This window comes from Scyliorhinus canicula, chromosome 20 (genome assembly GCF_902713615.1).
Source record: "Scyliorhinus canicula chromosome 20, sScyCan1.1, whole genome shotgun sequence".
NCBI classification, from domain to species: Eukaryota; Metazoa; Chordata; class Chondrichthyes; order Carcharhiniformes; family Scyliorhinidae; genus Scyliorhinus; species Scyliorhinus canicula.
The window spans coordinates 59,831,812-59,856,012 of NC_052165.1; the positions used below are offsets into that span (position 1 = coordinate 59,831,812).

The following is a 24,201-nucleotide window of genomic DNA, read 5'->3' on the forward strand; positions in this document are numbered from 1 at the left end:
ATTTGCATTCTTTACTCCCTGCTGTGCCTGTGCGCTTACTTTCAGTGACTGCTGCACTAGGACACCCAAGGTCTCGCTGAGTATTCACCTCACTCAATTTACACCCAGTCAAATACTAATCTGCCTTCCTATTTTTGCTCCCAAAGTGATTATCTACCAAAGTGATTAACCTCACATTTATCCACATTATACTTCATCTGCCATGTATGTGCCCACTCACTCAGCCTGTCCAAATCCCGCTGAAGCATCTCTATATCCTCCTCGCAGCTCACCCTCGCACCCAACTTTCTATCATCTGCAAATTTGGAGATAATGTGAACAGTTGGAGTTCACAGCACAGGTCACTGCGGTACCACACTAGTCACTGTGTGCCAATCAGAAAAAGGCCCATTTTTTCTACCTTTTGCTTCCTGTCTGGAGTAGTGCAAGTTGTACTGACTGCCTCCAGCACCTCAGGCTGCATCACTGTTGTACAGAGCTCTCTGTCCTCCGTGCTTCATTTTAGGAGTGCCATTTAAACCCGGCGCTGCATCAAACGTTTCCGTTCTTCTGTGTCTCAGAAAATGGTGCTCACCTTAAATTGACGCAGTTTTTAAAAAAAAAAGTGAGCACCAGAATGGAATTTCCCTCCTTTCCACCAATGACACACCTGCCAGGAACAGCATTACCGCTCAGTGATAGTAGTGCTTTAAGTGCAGATTAGCTTCAGTGGACAGTATTCCCACTCCACCCTTAACCCACTCGGGAGGGGAATTCAACATTTGATGCCTCTGTAGCCCGGCTGTAATAAAAGGCCAACTATAATAACATTTCAGACAAATTCAGAATAATAAATAAGCCGCCACCAACACTGTGCAAAATACCTGTGAAAACTTTATTTATTGTAGATATCCAATTAACTTAACTGAACGAAAGACAACGCTGTCCAGTATTTGACACATGCAAAGTATTATTAAAAATAGTCAGGAAGTTTGGAGGCGAAAAGAACATTTTATGCCGACAGACACAGGAAATTGATTTCTTTTCAAAAAGACATTTTCTGTTCCTCCGTGATAATGCTACATCTCACTTCTGATATACGCACAAGATCATAAGCTTTCATTAAGTTTCCTTGCCTAAACAGAATAGAAATGAAATGTACTGTACATTGTGTCCCTTTTCACAACACTGAACCTCTTTTGATTTTCAAATTGAAGGATTCCTTTTAAAAACCGTGTTGCCACAGCGATAAAATGCAGTTTGCTTGCAATCTGATTACCCCTCAAATGGATTTCATGAAGCACAATAGAAGATAAATAAATTGCCTGTCACTGGAGATGTATGAGAGCGAAAAAACTACAGCATTAATATTTCAATGACAATATTTAATCTGCCATCATTAAATAATACTTCAGCAATTATTTGGCATGATATAACCATATTGTGAATCACTTGCATTCATCTTTTTTTGCAGTCTTTAATTATGCAAATAAATATATTTCTTTTAACATACATTTCCCTGTTATTAAAAGTATTTGTGAGAGTTTATAAAATCCATCAAGAAAAATCATTAATTCTCTGTATCTTGTTGCTTTTTACATCATAAATGGAAGGAAAGACACATCCCACAGTTTACTGCCTCAGAAATAACCTTCAGACGACACGTCAGGGCCTTACAATTCCACGGCTCATGCTGTTCTGAAGATGCCAGCCATACCAGCAAGTGATCCGGATTTGTATTCTGGCTATTTTACTGCATTGGCATCACAACTGAGCCAAATCCTGTCCTCTGCCAACATCCATAGCAGGGAGTGAAAGCCCGTAAAGAGAGTGATGTTTCAGAGCATAGAGGTTTTGAGAGGTTAGTTGGAGTGCCCCATTTGCCATCTAATCGCTCTCTTTAATCAATGCATTCTCTAGAGGGCTGCACTTCTTAAAACAATTCTACCCATAATGCCATCAATTCTAGTTGATCTTTAAAAGTACATTTTCGTTGAAAACATGAATGGATTAATGTATGATGGCATTTGGGTCAATGTCTGTGCGGAGTCTGCGTGTTCTCCCCCTAAACTGCATGGGTTTCCTCCGGGCACTCCCTTTTCTTCCCACAAGTCCCGAAAGGCGTACTTGTTAGGTGAATTGGACATTCTGAATTCTCCCTCAGTGTACCCGAACAGGTGCTGGAATGTGGCGACTAGGGGTTTTTCACAGTAACTTCATTGTAGAGTTAATGCAAGTCTACTTGTGACGCTAATAAAGATTATTATTATTGGTGCTGTAATTGTGACAATCAGTAATCAAGAGAGTTAGATGCAGCGCAGACATTATCCTGTATACCTTGCGCTTAATATGAAGGTCTTTGAAAATAGATTATAATAAAACGTTTACCACACCATCTCAAGTCTGTCCAAAGGGAAGTGAAGCTCGCCAAGGTTTGGTTAAGCCAAGACAGCACGGTATTAGTGAAACCACACCAATCACCAAAAGCCTTCAAAACATGGTGGCAGAAGCCAAGATAAATCCACACCAAAACATTTTGATGGCATGTTTGAATTATATACCATCAAATGGCATATTTAAATTCATAACATTTATTTAATGTTTACATCTTAATTGAATTTGTTTTGATGAGCAAACAGTAACTGAGCCTAGTTATTTGGGAGATGCAAAACATTAATAAACAGGAAAACACTGAAACACTTCTGCAATAATGACTGCAACTCTGTTGTCAGCTGTATCCAGCCCAGTCCAGCAAGATCAGAAAACCTGCTCCTTTGGTAATGTTACCATTATTGCTGATAGTTAAAAGAAAAGCAAAACTATGGTAAAATGCAAAACTATTTCTTTTTAAATTTAGAGTACCCAATTATTTTTTCCAATTAAGGGGCAATTTAGCGTGGCCAATCTGCCTAACCTGCAAGTAAAAAAGAATTCCAATTTTACACTGGTTGGAAAAAAGTATTTTACACTGGTTGGAAATAAAACACACATCAGTAATTTACATATGTAAATGAATCTTGTGTGGTTACGGTGAGCTGAAAGTTCCTCAGCGTAGTGTCCTAGGTCCAAATTGCTTCAGTTGCTTCATCAATGACCTTCAGTGCATCATAATGTCAGAAGTGTGGATGTTTGCTGATGCACAATGTTCAACACCATTCACGACTCCTCAGATACTGAAGCTCTGGACAATATCCAGGCTTGTGCTGTCAAGTGGCAAGTTTAAAAAAAAATTTAGAGTACCCAATTCATTTTTTCCAATTAAGGGGCAATTTAGTGTGGCCAATCCACCTAGCCGGCACATCTTTGGGTTGTGGGGACGAAACCTACGCAAACACGGGGAGAATGTGCAAACTCCACACAGACAGTGACCCAGAGCCGGGATCGAACCTGGGACCTCGGCGCCGTGAGGCCACAGTGCTAACCCACTGCGCCACCGTGCTGCCCTGTCAAGTGGCAAGTTAACATTCACACCATACAAGTAAGTTCCAGGCAATGAGCATTTCCAGCAAGGAAGAATCTAACCGGGACAGCACGGCGGTGCAGTGGTTAGCATTGCTGCCTCATGCCGCTGAGGTCCCGGGTTCGATCCCGGCTCTGGGTCACTGTTCATGTGGAGTTTGCACATTCTCCCAGTGTTTGTGTGGGTTTCGCCCCCACAGCTCAAAGATGTGCAGGGTAGGTGGATAGGCCACGCTAAATTGCCCCTTAATTGGAAAAAAATGAATTGGGTACTCTAAATCTATTTTGAAGAAAAGGAATAATCTAATCATCGCCTCTTGAGAGTCAATGACATCACTAGCCTTATCGCCCACTATCAACACCCTGAGGATTTACCATTAACCAGTAACTGAACTGAACTAGCTATAATTCAGTTACAAGAGCAGATCAGAGGTTAGGAATTCTGAAACTATTAACTCACCTTATGACTACCCAAAGCCTGTTCACCACCTACAAAGAACAAGTCAGGAGTGCGATGAGATACGCCCCACTTGTGTGGATGAGTGCAGCTTCAACAACGCTCAAGAAGTTTGACACCATCCAGAACAAAGCAGCCTACTTGATTAGCATCCAATCCACAAACATTCACTGCCTCCATCACTGTTATAGTGGCAGTAGTGTACCATCAAAAGCATTGATTGCAGGAACTTACCAAGATTAGTCAACACCTTCCAAACACACAACCACTACCATGCAGAAGGGCAAAAGCAGCAGATACCTGGGAACACCACTACCTGGACGTTCTCCTCCAAGCAATTCAAAATCCTTACTTTGAAATATATCACCGTTCCTACACTGTCATCTGATCAAAATCTTGGAACTCCCCAACAGCACTGTGGGTGTACCTGCACCACATGGATTGCAGCAGTTCAAGAAGGCAGCTCACTACCACCTTCAAGGGCAATTAAGAATGGGTAATAAATATTGGCCGAGCCAACAACTCCCACATCCTTTGAAAGAAAAGGCAATGACTAATCATGGGTCAGAAGCATTGTGATTGACAGAATCACTAAAGTTGTTTGAAAACATCTATTATATATATTAATATCTGTAAGGACAATTGAGAGGCTACTCTATATAGTTTCTTCTTTCAGCAAAGAATAGTACCAGGTTCCCAACTAAAGGGCAGACGTACTGGTATGGTGCCGGTTATAACCCACAAATAGCCTATGGGTGGGAACAATTAAATTCCCCATGAACCTTGCAAAATACCAGCTCCTCTGTTAAGGGGGCAGGGGACCTCTAAACAATGTATAGTTGTGTGGTGTACAAAGCAGGTCAGTTAGGCACCGGCTAGAGAGAAGACCCAGAAGGGAACTACTGAAACTATATATAATAGTAGTTATAAAATAAATTGAGCTTTTGTTTCAACAAACACGGTGTGGTTCCTTTGTGACCCTTCGCAACATACAAGTCGACATTTCATACCTCAAAAAAATTCCTGCACCAACGCGAGTTGGCATATATTTGCATTACGGCCGATATGTTTTTCCCCCCCATTGTTACAAAATGGCAATTGTTTACACCAACACTGGCAGTTCACAGGTTGAACTGTGAACTGCTAGTGTTGGTGTAAACAATTGCCATTTTGTAACATGGGGGAAAAAAACATATCGCCCGTAATGCAAATTCAGTCAAATCAATACAACAGCTGTGAATTAATTCCATAAGGAAACATTTAACCATAATCAAAATGTTTTAAAAACTGTCAAGATTTGTTGTCTTCTGCATCCTTGCAAAGAGTTAATCGAATTCACTCGGATTATTGGAAGCATTCCACTTTGGATCGGATTTAGCACTTTCGATTTCAGAATCATCCCACCAAAATAAATAATCTTAATCTCCACACATCGAGTTGGATATTTAGCATTTTTTAATGCAATTTAATGACAAAAACATCAAAAGGGGTAGCACCATCAGCACACATATTTCAACTCTTTGCAAGATTTATTTCTCCCCAACAGCCATTGGTTTTAGTTGGTGTAAACATGATCTTTGAAAGGCTTGCTAAGGCATCCATCCAAAATTTGAACTATGGATGTTAGACACCTTCCCCATTGAATACAACTACAATTTTAGATGTTGTTATCTCTTCACTGGGGTCTATTGACCTCAAGTTACATGAGCTTTGAACATGTCCCATACTAATAAGATGCAATTTTGTGTAGCCCACCAGGACACCTGTGCTACACATTAAAATTGATCCACAACTTCCCCCCCATCCATATCCATCTAACAGTCACCGACGTGCACAAAAACGTTTGCAGGCAAGTCAATTTTCAGCATGGTTTTCCATTCGAAGCTTACCATAGGCTTTAATTTTATTCCATTGGTCAAAGCAAGCGAGCACTACTTTTGACAGGTGTGGTTTTCACAAGAACAGTATGAGGACCTTTCCACTCTACAGTTTGGTTGCTGGGTAGAGCCTTTTTTTAAATATAAATTTAGATTACCCAATTATTTTTTCCAATTAAGGGGCAATTTAGCGTGGCCAATCCACCTACTCTGCACATTTTTTGGGTTGTGGGGGCGAAACCCACGCAGACACGGAGAGAATGTGCAAACTCCACACAGACAGTGACCCAGAGCCGGGATCGAACCTGGGACCTCAGCGCAGTGAGGCGGTTGTGCTAACCACTTGGCCACCGTGCTGCCCTATTGCTGGGTATAGTAAATAAAAATAAATAATCTTTATTGTCACAAGCAGGCTTACAGTAACACTGCAATGAAGTTACCGTGAAAAGCCCATCGTCGCCACATTCCGGCGCCTGTTCGGGTACACAGAGGGAGAATTCAGAATTCTCAGCTGATACAGGAATTGAACCCACGCTGCTGGCCTTGTTCTGCATCACAAACCAGCTGTTTAGCCCACTGAGCTAAACCGTTTACTATTGCATGTCTGTTCTTCTTTCACCACATGGAATCGTCTCTATGTGGGTGTGTCTTAAACTCCTCCACATCCTCTTGTAAACATGTGCTGTCTTTGTAATGTGAATAAAACAGAGGCCGATTCCTACTGACTCCCTATCAATGGAAAAGGAGTGTGGGCCTAAGTATAGGTCTAAAAATGAATTTTGCCACCAAAAAACAAAAATTAAAATTGGATGGACTTGTATGTGACAATCTATGCAACCAAACTTCTGTATAATTTACTTGTTCACTTTAGTCAGCATATGTGCTGTCAGAGCAAAGTAACATTTTTCCTGGCATATGAAGGAGAAAAATAACCCCTTTGGAGAATGTTTTATTTTGTGTCTACAATAGCTGGATGCTGCCAGCAGCAGCCATAAACCATTGCTGTCGATCGATTCAGGCAGAGTCCATCATTTGACTTATACAGGCTCCGAATTGACATCATGCACAATTCTTTACTGGTAATATCTTGCCTCCATATTGTATCATTATCTTCTTTAAATCAACAATGCAACTCCACCCCACCTATTGTATCTCTTCAGCCATTATTTTCCCTATCCAATCTAATCTTGCAGGCTCTTTTTGTCTGAGTTGCATTAATGAGTCTGTTCTTGATCCCTTTAAATGAAAGGAAAGTCTGCTTCTAAGGCTGAGAAAAGGACAACAATTTCCTCCTGCACTAAATTCTATGATAATCTACGATTAATTTCGGACAAAGGATCGGCACAACATCGTGGGCCGAAGGGCCTGTTCTGTGCTGTATTTTTCTAAGTGCAAATGTAAATTTACACTAAGTTCTTGTGCAAATGTCCATTGTCCTCAAACACACTCCACAGTATAAATAGGTCAGGATTAACAGCCTCAGAATAAGGGGCAAGCCATTTAGGACTCCTCTCAGAGAGTGGTGAATCTTTATCTGACATTATCAGACCCAGAGGGCTGTGGAAGCTCAATCATTAAGTTCAAGGCAGAGATTCAAAAATTTCTAGATTCTAGTAACATCAAAGGGTGTGGGAATAGCACAGGAAAATGACAAGGTAGACGATCAGCCATGATCTTGTTGAATGGCAAAGCAGGCTCAAGGGGCCGAATGGCCTTCTCCTATGTTGAAAATCGCTTATTGTCACAAGTAGGCTTTAACAATGTTACTGTGAAAAGCTCCTAGTCACCACATTCCGGCATCTGTTCGGGAGGCTGGGACGGGAATTGAACCCACGCTGCTGGCCTGCCTTAGTCTGCTTTACAAGCCAGCTATTTAGCCCACTGTGCTAAACCCCCGTTACACCACACACCCATCCTTAAAGGCAGAGGTTTTGAAATATACCACCCAAGAACTTTGATATTGCAACATTATACAGAACAGCTTGTGCGTTGTGTGTGCATCTTGGTTATCAGTAGTCACAAAAATATCATTGTGTTTATACTGGAAATGGATACCAGAGCACAGCAGAAAGACAAAAACAAATGTAAGGTTGCATGTGCAAAGTGGTTCAAAATCAGAAATACAGCAGTCACTTCTAGCCCTGAAACTTGCCCACTTGTTGGCACAGACCAGAAAGAAGATCCCCTGCAAACAGTGAGAGCCTTTTAACTTTTTTTTGCAAAAATATACTTTATTCATAAAAAATCCCAGACAGGTTCAATTCCGTCCTTGGGGGATAGTCTGTACACTTTCTCGCAGTATCTGCATGGATTTCATCCAGGTACTCGGGTTTCCTCCCACAATTGGGGATTGCATTCGTAAGTCCAGAATTACTACTGCTGAACAAAACAAAGAAAGGTACTGCAGATGAACCCTTCGCCCCTTCAAACCTGGGCCGGCCATGCTGCCCATCTAGCCTAAAATCTTCTACACTTCCGGGGTCCGTATCCCTTATTCCCATCCTGTTAATGTATTTGTCAAGACGCCCATTTAACATCAATATCGTACCTGCTTCAACCAGCTCCTCCGGCAGCGTGTTACAGGCACTCACTCCCCTCTGTGTAAAAAAAATCCTGTCTTAATATGCAGACATGCACATAATGAGATACAAACAGGCAGCTAATGAATACAGAGAACAGGACATAACCGATCAGCAGGCAGAACACTTGGGGGTGGTTTCCCACTATAAAAGGCACGAGGCATTCACTCCGCCTCTTTCCACTGGTGACATTGACAGTGAGAGTCAGGGTGTACATATCATATAACTCCTACAACACGTGGCTAAGAGCTAGTCTGGTTCAGTCAGACAGATTAATCACACTAGGTTAGCAGAGAGTTGAACTCACAGAGGATTGTGCTAACTGTGACAGGTTCAATAAATCATATTGAACTAACTTCAAGGTGTGGAGCATCTCTCAGGTAAAGCTGCATCCAGTTGCAGCCTGTGTTATCTTACTGTGCTTAACACAATAAAAACTTCCCTCGCACATCTCCCCTAAACTTTGCCCCTCACACCTTAAACCTATGAATGGAGGGATTGTGTTTACTGGATTAAATGCAGAGCAAACAGCAGCCAAACTGTGGGCCCCAATGTCATTGGGTCTCTATGGAGTGAATTATTTATAATAAAAACCTGTTGATGATGAAGATAACCACACATCTGCTGCTCTTCAACTCAAAACGGCATTTGTAGCCAGCTTGCTTAATGCTGAGAAATGTCCAGTTTCACTATTTGTCAGTGTTTTGTATAATTGGGAGATCTGCTCTTGCTTACTTTATATTCGTGGTGCTCTATTAAACTGAACTTTATCTCATGTGTTGTAATTAGAATATAGATGTTGAGGTATTTGGGGATTCAGGTCATGAGAGAATGGGCACCATAAGTGGAACTTAACAAAGCTGGTGGAAGAAGCCGGGGGGGGGGGGGGGGGGGGGGGGGGTCTCAGGAGGCAAGATACACTGCAGTTGACGTTGACGGGGAGGGTCCAAGTGGTGAAAAAAATATTCTGCTGAGGTTCTTGTTTATTTTTCAGGCTCTCCCGATCTTTATACCAAAGGCCTTTGTTCGGAAATTGGACACAATCATTTTAGACTTTGTATGGGTGGGGAAGGTGCCGAAGGTGGGGAGGACCCTGCTCCAAAGGCAGAGGCAGCAGGGGGTGGCATTGTCAAACCTGCTTCATTATTATTGGGTGGCAAATATGGATAAGGTGCGGCGATAGTGTGAAAGAGAAGAGGTAGAGTGGGTTAGGATGGAGGTGGAATCTGGTAAGGGGTCCAGTTTGAGAGCTATGGTGACAGCAGCGTTGCCGATGGCTGTGAGTAGGTATTCAGGAGCCCGGTGGTGCAATCCAGGGTGAAGATATGGAATTAATTGAGGCATTTTAGGGTGGAATGGATGTCGGTGTTAACGCCGTTGTGCGAGAATTGGATAGTGTATACAGGAGGTGGGAGGGGAGGGAAGTGGGGCTGGTAAAGGTGAGGGATCTGTATTTGGAGGAAGGGTTCACCAGTCTGGAAGGGCTAAGGGAGAGGGTAAAGCTGCCGAGGGGGAGTGAGTTCAGATATCAGGGAGAAATGGGAAGGGGAGATTAATTGGGGCATATGGAGTGAGACACTGCGCAAGGTAAAAAGGACCTCCTCCTGTGCAAGGATCAGCCTTGATACAGTTTAAGGTGGTGCACAGGGTGCATATGACTCAGGCAAGAATGAATGGGTTCTTCCAGAGGGTAACAGATGCATGTGAGAGGCGAGGGTGGGCGCCAGCGAATCACACGCACATGTTTTGGGGTTGTGAAAAATTGGGAAGATTCCGGGCGGCAGTGTTCATGGTCTTAGCCAGGATAGTGGAGGAGGAGGTGGACCTGAACACTTAGGTGATGATATTTGGGGTTTCAGAGAAGCTGGAGCTCATGGTTAGGAGGAAGTCCAATGTCGTGGCCTTCGCCTCACTCATTGCACCGCGGCACCTTTTGCTGGTGTGGCGGTTGGCATCGCCACTGAGGGTAGTGGCTTAGTTGAGTGACCTATAGGACTTCCTGTGGTTGGAGAAGATAAAATATGAGTTAACGGGCTCTGCAGAGGGGTGAAAAGATGGGGGAATGTATGTGACCGTATTTGAGGAAACAATTTGTACAGACTGTGAAGTATGTTTCCCGGAATGTTTATTTGTTGTAACCTGTTGTGATATATGTTTGTAATAAAATACATTTTGTTTTAAATATAGAAGTTTTGTTGTCTCACGATTGTGCCCTGCCTGATATATAAGCATGGCAAAACATTTTACAGCACTGGATCTTTAAAAGCCAGTTAATAAACATGGCCTGAGACTTCCTGTAAATTCACACTGTACTTGAAAGCAAAGTCCACAATAAGCATGCAAATAATGAATCACAAACTGTCACCGGGAAGTGGGCATGCTTGTTCAATTTTATGAGGCTTGCATAATCCGTACTCCTTAAAAAAATCTAATAAGTGTTCTCTATACATGTACAGATACTTTTGTTCTGTCTGCTTTATTATTTACCAAGAAAAATCCTGGGACCATTTAAATAGGAGGCATCGACCGAACCCTGTGATTTGTTGGGTTGCGGTTTATTTAAATGCTGACAATCAATGCGGACGTTTAAGCATCAGTTTCTACATGTCAGCAATGCTGAAAACTACCTGCTCCCTTACGGTTCAGTTCTACAAGCTGTTTGGACACACAGTACTTTTAAACATTGTGCAACAAAGCTGAGCTACAAGCTTTCAGCAAAAGTCAATAGTTATTTAAAGACACACATGCCTGGCCTCATCGTTGTCAAAAAGAATCCAAAGCGTTTAAACAGATGAGGAGAGAACAAAAATGACACATTAAATAAGGATAAACAAGTGACAACACAGAAATAGGCTCGGCTATTCCATGTGCCCATTCAGTTACCAAAGCATTTCCCCATTTCTGCTGCAAAATTGTGAATGAGCAGCAAAATAATGAAACTAACAATGTTGCCTTAAAAATACCCTTCCGAAAACAGCCCAAGTACTTTAAGAAAGATATGTGTGTAAAGTTGAGGCAACAGTTACGACTCACTGAAACTGATCAGAAGATTAGATAGGGTGGACAGCGAGAGCCTTATTCCTCAGATGGTGAGGTCTAGCACGAGGGGAGATAGATATAGGACAGATGTCAGAGGTAGGTTCTTTACTCAGAGAATAGTAGGGGCGTGGAATGCCCTGCCTACAACAATAGTGGACTCGCCAACACTAAACGCATTCAAATAGTCATTGGATAGGCATATGGATGATAAGGGAATAGTGTAGATGGGCTTTAGAGGGGTTTCACAGGTCGGCGCAACATCGAGGGCCGAAGGGCCTGTACTGCGCTGTAATGTTCTTTGATGGATGGGAGAAGAGGAGAAAAGTTTGGCAACCAGATTACAGTGAAGACTGTTCATTGAGCAGAAAATAGACAAAAGGACACAGAAATTCAGAGACAATTATGAATTGTAGAAAATACAGTGGCTAGAAAAGGAGTAAGTGGAGTCCTATACATCATGAATATCTGGGAAGAGGCCGGTACAATGGTTAGACTGTGGGTCTCACCCCCACAACCCAAAGATGTGCGTGGTAGGTGGATTAGCCACGTTAAATTGCCCCTTAATTGGGAAAAAAAAGAATTGGGTACTTCAAATTTATTTAAAAACATGAATATCTGAGAAGCAAATGAAATTGATCCCGCGGGAAACTAATTGGTATATTAAGAACTAACATGCTCAGACACGTATATGTGAAATAGAGGATTACCATAAATCAGCGGGGTGGAGTAAAAAGCAAGGCAGGTCGCTCACTAAAGAGATTAGAAGAATATGTAAGAACAAGAAGGATACTTTAAACTGGGAAAACTGCAGTGGTTCAGAGTCAGAGTTAGGAGATGTAACCATTGAGTGTCCTACGACCTACTGCTTCAAAAAGGAGCCACAACAAGAACTCATTTTGAACTGGTATTTATTAATGGCCCCGACAAACTGGAAGCTGTGACAATCTTGGAAGTCAATGATCACACAATGATTAAATTCAATAGATTCTGGGTTTCAGTAATCCTAAGGACACAGAACCAATTTAAAGACGGTAACATGAAAGAAATAAGATAACTCAGTAAGTTGGTTGGGGCGAGGGGGTTAGGGAAGAGAAAAAAAAAAGAGATTGTACGACAAGACTGAGATAAAAATAAAGGAACACCTTTAAAAAGGAATAATACTGGCAATGTAATAAATACATAGAAAGACATTAGATAAGGTGCCACACAAGGTAAAAGCCTATGGTGCTGGAATGGTACTAACATGGATACAGGGCTGGCTAAACAGAGTTGGGATAAATGGGTCATTTTCAGGTTGGTAAACTACAACCAGTGGAGTGCCACAGAAATCAGTGATGGGGCCTCAACTGTTTAACATCTACATTAATAACTTGGATGAAGGGACCGACTGTACTGTAGCCAAACTTACTTTACCATCAATCTCTGTAACATCAGCAAGCTGTGAGAAGAATACAAAAAGGTGGCCCAGTGAATAGATGGGTGGAGGGAGTGGTCAAGAAAAAAAACTTGACAGATGAAGTACAATGTGGGAAAAGTGAGGTTGCTCCTTCAGCAGGAAGAATACAAAAACAGAATTAGAAATGGAGTGAGACTGCAGAATGCTGTGGTAAAGAGGAACCTGGGATTCCTTGTGCACGAATTACAAAAAGTCAGCATGAAAGTACAGCAAGGAATTAGGAAGGCAAATGGAATGATGTCCCTTTTTTGCAAGGGGTATGCAGTATTGAAGTAGAGAAGTCTTGCTACAGCTGTACAGGGCATTGGTGAGACCACATCTGGAGTACTGTATACTCTTACTTACTGGCCACTTCACTCAATGAGGAACGTACTTGATTGGAAGCAGGGCAGGAAAGTTTAATTTTGGTACTTATTTACAATTAGTTTGTATTTCGTTATGGGTATTAGTCAAATAACTAAATTATGTCAACCCAATATGGTTTTATGCTGCATTCTGAGACACTAGCTCATCACATGGCTTGGTCTTTCCATCAAACTCAAACTTGACAAGGGAGAAAAAAAACCATATGGCCCTTAAGCCAGTGATGCAAGACATCAAGGTTGAATAGTACTGGTGTGTAATCATTCACCTCCTTAGCAATCAAAATTATCAGCTTGTGTTCTCTAAACTCAAAGACCTAGACTGCAAAGAAAATGAAGTGTTGAAACATTTTGCCTGTACATTAAAATTAGTGCAGCTTAATTTATGTGCAAAAAAGAAAGGCACTTTCTTTCAAAGTATGTAATCACCATGATTTTGTAAATTTAGAATTAAGTTCTGTAATTAGCTTTCATAGCTCTATAGATTTTTAAGATTTACTATTGATTGTTATTTACCACACCAGTCACTTTCAAGCATTGATCCTATATAGACTTTATGTAACTTCTGTGGCTTTGTAAAGCTGTTCTGTATTTTAACTGGCTTATACCAAGCTACGGATGATAGAACAAAAACATACTATGGCAATGCAACTCTCTGTGCAAAAGCACATCGATAATCACCTGTTTTAATAAAGCTCTACAGCACATAGATACTTGTAGATCAATTCGGCATCTGGACTGATGAATCCATGTTCCCAAAATTCGAATGCTGTGTTATCTTAAATCAAGCAGACATCAAAACCATTCTCACCTATATTCTAAACATAGTCTATCAGACTTCTAAGTACTACCCACTTTGTAATCTTCTTTATTAGCTTTAAGGATTATAAGCAACTTTACTACTCAATCTTTGTTTTAAAAGTAAAGTAACTCATTCCAAGTAACCACAAAGAAAGACATCACCCAGAAAATATAGCCTCTAAAATTAGTCAGTCACTGATAGGGGGGCCTGATTTAATACGAATTAAAGGAAGTCTGAGACGATGAGTTCAACATATCGATCATGGGGGCATGATCCTGAACAAATGGGCAAGGAGGATATCATTTTATCTTAGCAAAAAAAAACAGAAACAAATTTTAATAAGAGGGATGGTCCTACAAGTAATTGACACCTTAGAGGGCCAGTCAGGGGACAATGGGAAATGATATGGTTTCTTGAGGGCGATGGTCACGTATCAATCAGAAACTGATCACACACCCCTTATCGCAATTAAGAAATAGTCTAGCCACATTTAGGCCAATCAGAATGCAATAACATTAAATCGTGCTTCAAGCTGTGGTTTTCAAAGAGTTAAGAAGCAGCAGTGTTCACTGACCAAATTGCGCAGCAAGTTTGATACAGAAGAGTCTGCTGTCCACAGGGAAGCAAGGGTTAAGGGGAAAGAACAGAAGCGGAGTGTTAAACTGTGCCATAGGCTGAACCGGAAAGCAAGACCTGCAGTGCACTAGTCAAGTCTTACCCTATTTTTGGCATGTATTAATTCTAGAACTTACTCAAAATTTCCTGGGTTACTTCACTAAACCGTCTCATGTTGCCTATATGGTTGAAGTCTGAAATGAACACAATTAGAATTTAAGCTCAAATAATACCTAGAACTTACAGCAGATCAGAAAAGGCTCATTAGGCTGGTTCCTGTTATCAGGTTTGTCGTATGAGGAAAGGTTCAGCCTATTTGGGCAGCACGGTAGCACAAGTGATTAGCTCTGTGGCCTCACAGCGCCAGGGTCCCAGGTTCGATTCCCTGCTGGGTCACTGTCTGTGCGGAGTCTGCACGTTCTCCCCATGCTGCGTGGGTTTCCTCCAGGTGCTCTAGTTTCCTCCCACAGTCCAAAGACATGTAGGTTAGGTGAATTGGCCATGATAAAATGCCCTTAGTGACCAAAAAAGAATAGGAGGGGTTATTGGGTGGCAGGGATAGGGTGAAAGTGAGGGCTTAAGTGGGTCGGTGCAGACTCGATGGGCCGAATGGCCTCCTTCTGCACTGTATGTTCTATGTTCTATAATTATTGGAATTTAGAAGAACGAGACATGATCTTATTGAGGGAGTTTGACAAGATGCTGAGAGGGTATCTCCCCTCATGAAGGAATCTAAACTCGGGGCACAATTTCAAAACAAAGGGTTTCCTATTTAAGATGGAGATGAGGAGGAATTTCTTTGGAATTCTCTTTCCCAGAGATGAGCAGACCTTTGAGTATATTCAAGAGCGAGTTATACAGATCTTTCACCTACAAAGGGAGGGAAAGAGGGAAAGGGTTGGTGGTGGGGAAGAGGAAGAGACAAGCAAGAAAGTGGAGTTAAGGCCACAAGGCGATCAACCATGATCTTCCTGACTGGCAGAGCAGGTTCGAAGGGCTCAATGGTTGGTAGCACAGTGGTTAACACTGTTGCTTCACAGTGCTAGGGACTGTTGCAATATTGTATTGCAATATTAATGTGAGCCCACTTGTGACACTAATAAAGATTAGTAGATTATTTTTTCTGTTCCTTTTTATGTTCTTATTTTCTAATGTAGTAATAAGCTCAGGTCTAAATATGAGTATATATAGACCAATATTTCAGAAAGACAAAAAAATAATCACTTCTACAAGTTTTCCAGAGAAAAAGGGATGCTCTGGAATAAATATTTTTAAAAAGAAATTTAAAGTACCCAATTCTCTTTTTTCCAATTAAGGGGCAATTTAGTGTGGCCAATTCACCTAACCTGCACATCTTTGGGTTGTGAGGGTGAGACCCATGCAGACACTGGGAGAACGTGCAAACCTCCAAGTGGATAGTGACCTGGGGCCAGGATCGAACCTGGGTCCTCGGCACTATGAGGCAGCAGTGCTAACCACTGTGCCGCCCTGCTCTGGAATAAATATAGGAACATGAAGAAACAACTTAAAAGGGTGAAAAGGGAAAGAAAAATGCTGCCAAACAGAAACAATTCCTGTTCTTTTTACTGATACAATTGCCTGGAATATATAGCTCCCCTCATGCCCATTATATGACACGGTATTGATTTGTAAAGGCTATTATATCATACTATCTAAGCTAAATTTATGCTTCAAACTCACCTCTTTTATTTCTTATACTATCTGCATTCGTGTACACAACACTTAATTTTGGTAAAATAAAAGCAAAATCCTGATGCTGAAAATCTAAAATAAAAATAGAAAATGTTGGATAAACTCAGCAGGTCTGGCAGCGTGTGGAGTGAGAAACAGAGTTAATGTTTCGAGTTAGGGCTGTTTTAGTGCTGGGAGATAGACAGAAGCTGACATTAAGAAATTCAAAGAGGAACTTATGGAAGATCTGAACAAGAAATGGATTGGTAACAAAAGAACAATGACCAGAAAAGAAACAGAAATTGATGGGTGGAGAGGATTGCCGGTTATTACAATGAAGACATCTATCCAAGGACTCACGCAACAAGTATTTAACCTATGGGCACGCACGGTACTAAATATACATTTTATCTTTGCATTCAAGACCCATCTGCCCCTGAACATTTATGATTGTGAATACATTTCCCAAACGTAAAGCATATAGTAAGCTAATTGTCAAATTAAAAGCTGTTTGTCACAATGAACGAACAGTCCATGCAACAATCAGGTCTGAACAAAAAGAATACCCTAAAGGTGTTTAACGATAGACCAAAGATGAACAGGCATCGGGTCAGAAAGGGAGAGAAGGACAGATGACAAAAGGTCTGGATGAAACAATGGGAGTATAATTTTGAAGAGGCAATTTCAGAATTGCATTGGTTGCAATGGATTAAATAAGAGAATATATCCACCTTCCTTTGACATCCAATTGCACTACTATCACAGAACAGCCCACTATCAACATCCTGGTGGTGGCAATTGAACAACAACTTCATTGGATCAGCCATACAAATACTGTGACTAAAACAACAAGTCAGAGGCTGGGAATTTTTCAGCTGGCCTCTTATTGCCTAAACACCTGTTCACCACCTACAAGTCAAGAGTGTGATGGAATATTCTCCACTTGCCTGGATGAGTGCAATTCCAACAACGCCCAAGAAGTTCGACACCATCCAGGACAAAGCAGCCGGCTTGATTACATAGAACATAGAACATAGAACGATACAGCGCAGTACAGGCCCTTCGGCCCTCGATGTTGCACCGACATGGAAAAAAAAACTAAAGGCCATCTAACCTACACTATGCCCTTATCATCCATATGCTTATCCAATAAATTTTTAAATGCCCTCAATGTTGGCGAGTTCACTACTGTTGCAGGTAGGGCATTCCACGGCCTCACCACTCTTTGCGTAAAAAACCCACCTCTGACCTCTGTCCTATATATATTACCCCTCAATTTAAGGCTATGTCCCCTCGTGCTAGCCACCTCCATCCGCGGGAGAAGGCTCTCGCTGTCCACCCTATCTAACCCTCTGATCATTTTGTATGCCTCTATTAAGTCACCTCTTAACCTTCTTCTCTCTAACGAAAACAACCTCAAGTCCATCAGCCTTTCCTCATAAGATTTTCCCTCCATACCAGGCAACATCCTGGTAAATCTCCTCTGCACCCGTTCCAAAGCTTCCACGTCCTTCCTATAATGAGGCGACCAGAACTGTACGCAATACTCCAAATGCGGCCGTACCAGAGTTTGGTACAGCTGCATCATGACCTCATGGCTCCGGAACTCAATCCCTCTACCAATAAAGGCCAACACACCATAGGCCTTCTTCACAACCCTATCAACCTGGGTGGCAACTTTCAGGGATCTATGTACATGGACACCGAGATCCCTCTGCTCATCCACACTACCAAGAATTTTACCATTAGCCAAATATTCCGCATTCCTGTTATTCTTTCCAAAGTGAATCACCTCACACTTCTCCACATTAAACTCCATTTGCCACCTCTCAGCCCAGCTCTGCAGCTTATCTATGTCCCTCTGTAACCTGCAACATCCTTCCGCACTGTCTACAACTCCACCGACTTTAGTGTCGTCTGCAAATTTACTCACCCATCCTTCTGCGCCCTCCTCTAGGTCATTTATAAAAATGACAAACAGCAACGGCCCCAGAACAGATCCTTGTGGTACGCCACTCGTAACTGAACTCCATTCTGAACATTTCCCATCAACTACCACTCTCTGTCTTCTTTCAACTAGCCAATTTCTGATCCACATCTCTAAATCACCCTCAATCCCCAGCCTCCGTATTTTCTGCAGTAGCCGACCGTGGGGAACCTTATCAAACGCTTTACTGAAATCCATATACACCACATCAACTGCTCTACCCTCGTCTACCTGTTCAGTCACCTTCTCAAAGAACTCGATAAGGTTTGTGAGGCATGACCTACCCTTCACAAAACCATGCTGACTATCCCTAATCATATTATTCCTATCTAGATGATTATAAATCGTATCTTTTATAATCCTCTCCAAGACTTTACCCACCACAGACGTTAGGCTCACCGGCCTATAGTTACCGGGGTTATCTCTACTCCCCTTCTTGAACAAAGGGACCACATTTGCTATCCTCCAGTCCTCTGGCACTATTCCTGTAGCCAATGATGACCTAAAAATCAAAGCCAAAGGCTCAGCAATCTCTTCCCTGGCTTCCCAGAGAATCCTAGGATAAATCCCATCCGGCCCCGGGGACTTATCTATTTTCACCTTGTCCAGAATTGCCAACACTTCTTCCCTACGCACCTCAATGCCATCTATTCTAATAGCCTGGGTCTCAGCATTCTCCTCCACAATATTATCTTTTTCTTGAGTGAATACTGATGAAAAGTATTCATTTAGTATCTCGCTTATCTCCTCAGCCTCCACACACAACTTCCCACCACTGTCCTTGACTGGCCCTACTCTTACCCTAGTCATTCTTTTATTCCTGACATACCTATAGAAAGCTTTTGGGTTTTCCTTGATCCTACCTGCCAAAGACTTCTCATGTCCCCTCCTTGCTCGTCTCAGCTCTCTCTTTAGATCCTTCCTCGCTTCCTTGTAACTATCAAGCGCCCCAACTGAAACTTCACGCCTCATCTTCACATAGGCCTCCTTCTTCCTCTTAACAAGAGATTCCACTTCTTTGGTAAACCACGGTTCCCTCGCTCGACCCCTTCCTCCCTGCCTGACTGGTACGTACTTATCAAGAACATGCAATAGCTGTTCCTTGAACAAGCTCCACATATCCAGTGTGCCCAACCCTTGCAGCCTACTTCTCCAACCAACACATCCTAAGTCATGTCTAATGGCATCATAATTGCCCTTCCCCCAGCTATAACTCTTGCTCTGCGGGGTATACTTATCCCTTTCCATCACTAACGTAAAGGTCACCGAATTGTGGTCACTGTCTCCAAAGTGTTCACCTACCTCCAGATCTAACACCTGGCCTGGTTCATTACCCAAAACCAAATCCAAAGTGGCCTCACCTCTTGTTGGCCTGTCAACATATTGTGTCAGAAAACCCTCCTGCACACATTGTACAAAGAACGACCCATCCAATGTACTCGAACTATATCTTTTCCAGTCAATATTAGGAAAGTTAAAGTCTCCCATAACAACTACCCTGTTACTTTCGCTCTTTTCCAGAATCATCTTCGCCATCCTTTCCTCTACATCTCTAGAACTATTAGGTGGCCTATAGAAAACTCCCAACAGGGTGACCTCTCCTTTCCTGTTTCTAACCTCAGCCCATACTACCTCGGAAGAAGAGTCCCCATCTTGCATCCTTTCTACCACCGTAACACTGTCCTTGACTAGCAGCGCCACACCTCCCCCTCTTTTGCCCCCTTCTCTGACCTTACTAAAGCACCTAAACCCCGGAACCTGCAACAACCATTCCTGTCCCTGCTCTATCCATGTCTCTGAAATGGCCACAACATCGAAGTCCCAGGTACCAACCCATGCTGCCAGTTCCCCTACCTTATTTCGTATACTCCTGGCATTGAAATAGACACACTTCAAACCACAGACCTGAACACTGCCGCCCTCCTGCGAAGTCAAAACTGTGCTCCTGACCTCTCTCCTCTCAATCTCTCGCACCCCAAAACTACAATCCAGGTTCCCATGCCCCTGCTGAATTAGTTTAAACCCCCCCAAAGAGTACTAACAAATCTCCCCCCCAGGATATTGGTGCCCCTCAGGTTCAGATGTAGACCATCCTGTCTATAGAGGTCCCACCTTCCCCAGAAAGAGCCCCAGTTATCCAGAAATCTGAATCCCTCCCGCCTGCACCATCCCTGTAGCCACGTGTTTAATTGCTCTCTCTCCCTATTCCTCATCTCACTATCACGTGGCACGGGCAACAACCCAGAGATAACAACTCTGTTTGTTCTCGCTCTGAGCTTCCATCCTAGCTCCCTAAAGGCCTGCCTGACATCCTTGTCCCCTTTCCTACCTATGTCGTTAGTGCCAATGTGGACTACGACTTGGGGCTGCTCCCCCTCCCCCTTAAGGACCCGGAAAACACGATCCGAGACATCACGTACCCTTGCACCTGGGAGGCAACATACCAAACGTGAGTCTCTCTCGCTCCCACAAAATCTCCTATCTGTGCCCCTGACTATTGAGTCCCCAATTACTAATGTTCTACTCCTTTCCCCCCTTCCCTTCTGAGCAACAGGGACAGACTCCGTGCCAGAGGCCCGTACCCCATGGCTTACCCCTGGTAAGTCGTCCCCCCCACAAGTATCCAAAACGGTATACTTGTTACTCAGGGGAACGACCGCAGGGGGTCCCTGCACTGACTGCTTCTTCCCAGTCCCTCTTACAGTTACCCATCTATCTCCAGTCTTTGGTGTAACTACTTCCCTGAAGCTCCTATCTATGACCCCCTCTGCCTCCCGAATGATCCGAAGTTCATCCAGCTCAAGCTCCAGGTCCCTAACACGGTTTTTGAGGAGCTGGAGTTGGGTGCACTTCCCACAGATTAAATCAGCAGGGACACTGACGGCGTCCCTCACCTCAAACATTCTGCAGGAGGAGCATTGTACTGCCTTCCCTGACATCCCCTCTAGATTAAAAAAAAAAAAAAAGAAAAAGAAAAAGAAAGGAAGAGCTTACCTGATATTACCTCAAACCCTGATCCCGCTGAAAGGTAAGCAAATTTAAAGGCACTCACTCACCTTCACGACAGGCCCCTGCTCCCGCTTCCCAACCACCGTGGGGTGGGGGGGTTGGTTAGAGGAGGAGGTAGGGTGGGAAACACTCACAAAGTGTTTCGGGTTTAACTGTCAGTTGCCAACAGCCCCTCCACAAACCACCTTCAACTTAGGCTGACCGCACTGCACGTATGCAAATTTCCCCAGAACAGCTGATCAGTAGCTCTGCTCTGCTGCCCTCTGCTGGTTGCTTGCCTTTACTCAAACTCCTTGGGTCTTCTTCGCAGGTTCACCTTCGACTTAGGCTGACCGCACTGCACGTATGCAAATTTCCCCAGAACAGCTGATCAGTAGCTCTGCTCTGCTGCCCTCTGCTGGTTCACCTCATTCACCCATCAACAGTCACTCCTGGGCAGCACGGTGACGCAGTGGGTTAGCCCTGCAGCCTCACGGCGCCGACGTCCCAGGTTCGATCCCGGCTCGGGTTAATCACTGTCCGTGTGGAGTTTGCACATTTTCCCGTGTTTGCATGGGTTTCACTCCCTACAACCCAAAGATGTGCAGGGTAGGTGGATTGGCCACGCTAAATTGCCCCTTAATTGGAAAAAATGAATTGGGTACTCTAAATTTATAGTAAAAAACAGTCACTCCTTCCACCGTAGGTCCACCGTAGGTGCACTGTAGCTGCCGTGTGCACAGGATGCACTGCATCAAGTTGCCAAGTCTCCTTTGATAGCTCCCTGGAACCTCTACCACCTAGACAGGCAAGAGCAAGCACATGGGGATAGTGCCACCTGCAAGTCACACACCAGACGGATTTGGAACATCTTGATCACTGTTTCCTCACTCTTACTGGGTTAAAATCCTGGTACTCCCTCCCTAACTACATTGTGGAAGATCTTCACTACATAGACTGCAGAGGTTCAAGAATGTGGCTCACTACCACCTTCTCCAGGTCAATTAGGAACAAGTAATTCATGTTGACAACATACATAATCCCATGAATGAGTAAGGAATTGGGAACGTGTGTGTGTGGGGTGGGGTAAAGAAGAATTGGGGGATGTACACAAAATATCAGCTTCCAGGCAACCTCTTGGACACAGTTATGTTGCACAGAATCACTGCAACAAGGTGCAGTGGTAACACTTACAACAGTTATGATCTGTGGCAATAGTACATCTCGGCTTTAATCGAATGTCAAGTACTGGACACATTCTGACAGTAGTAGATATCACACAATGTTATGTTCTGGCCCATTAAGTTAATATAAATAAAACCTTTTGTTCCTTTTGCTGTGCAACATTTAGATATTTGCTGATAAACTTGTTGTAGCTTGCCATGTCTCTACCAGACACTACTCATTTTATCAGACGTAATGATGTCATCACCATAAGAATTGTTATTCTTAAAACATTTAAATGGTGATGATGTCACTTCATCACAACTTGATTAATGGGAACTATTTTGAAAGACCTAAATTCTGACTACTGGACCACATCTCTCTTTCTCCCAATGTCGTTGGTACCAATGTGGACCACAACTGCTTGTGTGTTCGCCCTCCTCCCAAGGGTGCGGGACAGCTGATCAGTGACATTCTTGTCCCTGGCACCAGGGAAGCAAGATCACCCTGGATTCAAATCTGTGGCCGTACAAACACCTGTCCCTTCCCATAACTGTCAAATTTCTGATAACTATTGCTCTTCCAGTCTTCCTCATGCCCCCCTCCAACCCCCACACAGCTGAGCTAGCTGTGATACCATCACTTTCATTAGTACTCAGGATTGAATACTGCTTGGAGATGCACTCTTGAACTACCTGCCTTTTTCTCCTTTCCCTGCATATTCTTATAGCTGTGGAATGATCATGTCTACTAATGTCTACTTATGCTGCAAAGTGATGCCAGTTCTTGGACAATTGGCGAGTTTCCATTGGGAAGAAAATTAGGAGGGGTGGGGGGGAAAGAGTTGCAGGGAAGGAAACTCTTACCACACAACAAAAACTAATATTAATTGTAGAAGGATTTTTCAAGTTTAAAATACCACACAGAGTATTTCAAGATATGATATACTTCCTACCAATGGCACGGATTGTGTTATTAATTACCATCATTTGTCACTTGCCTGATCAGCTTACTAGTGAGATACAAGTCCTACCTCTCCAAGTTATCATTGGTTATAAAACACGCCAACCTTACTTTCTGAACATGGATCTTTACCATGAAGTTCTTATGCAAAGGGCCTGCTGAGAAATAGTCATTACTTATTGCCTAATCTAAACCACTTTACCACATCTCCACTGGACTAGTAATCCAGAGGTCCAGGCTAATGCTCTGGGCTCACCAAGATAGTTAATTTAAATTCAATGAATAAAAATATGGAATGTATCAGTCAGTGACAAGTATTGATTTAACATCACCCTGACCTGGTCTGGCCTACCTGTGACTCCAAACCCACAGCATTGTGAAATTAGGGACAGACACCAAATGCTGGTCTTGCAATGTCACATCCCATAAGAACATAAGAACTAGGAGCAGGAGTAAGCCATCTGGCCCCTAAGCCTGCTCCTCCATTCAATGAGATCATGGCTGATCTTTTGTGGACTCAGCTCCACTTTCCGGCCCGAACATCATAACCCTTAATCCCTTTATTCGTCAAAAAAACTATCTATCTTTACCTTAAAAATATTTAATGAAGGAGTCTCAACTGCTTCACTGGGCAAGGAATTCCATAGATTCACACCCCTTTGGGTGAAGAAGTTCCTCCTAAACTCAGTCCTAAATCTACTTCCCCTTATTTTGAGGCTATGCCCCCTAGTTCTGCTTTCACCCGCCAGTGGAAACAACCTGCCCGCATCTATCCTATCTAT

At 42.9% G+C, this 24,201-nt stretch overlaps 1 protein-coding gene across 3 annotated transcripts in view; it reads right to left on the bottom strand.

The window, feature by feature from the left end:
• Window positions 1-24,201, bottom strand: part of LOC119954705 (rho GTPase-activating protein 8-like) — a 93,019-nt gene that overhangs the window by 66,680 nt on the left and 2,138 nt on the right. The window contains exon 2 of one of the 3 annotated variants that reach the window (XM_038780186.1): window positions 8,321-8,369. The exons of the other annotated variants lie outside the window; for them this stretch is intronic. The gene's annotated coding sequence lies outside the window, so the exon portion shown is untranslated. The remainder of the gene's footprint in view (window positions 1-8,320; window positions 8,370-24,201) is intronic. 3 annotated transcript variants of the gene reach the window in all.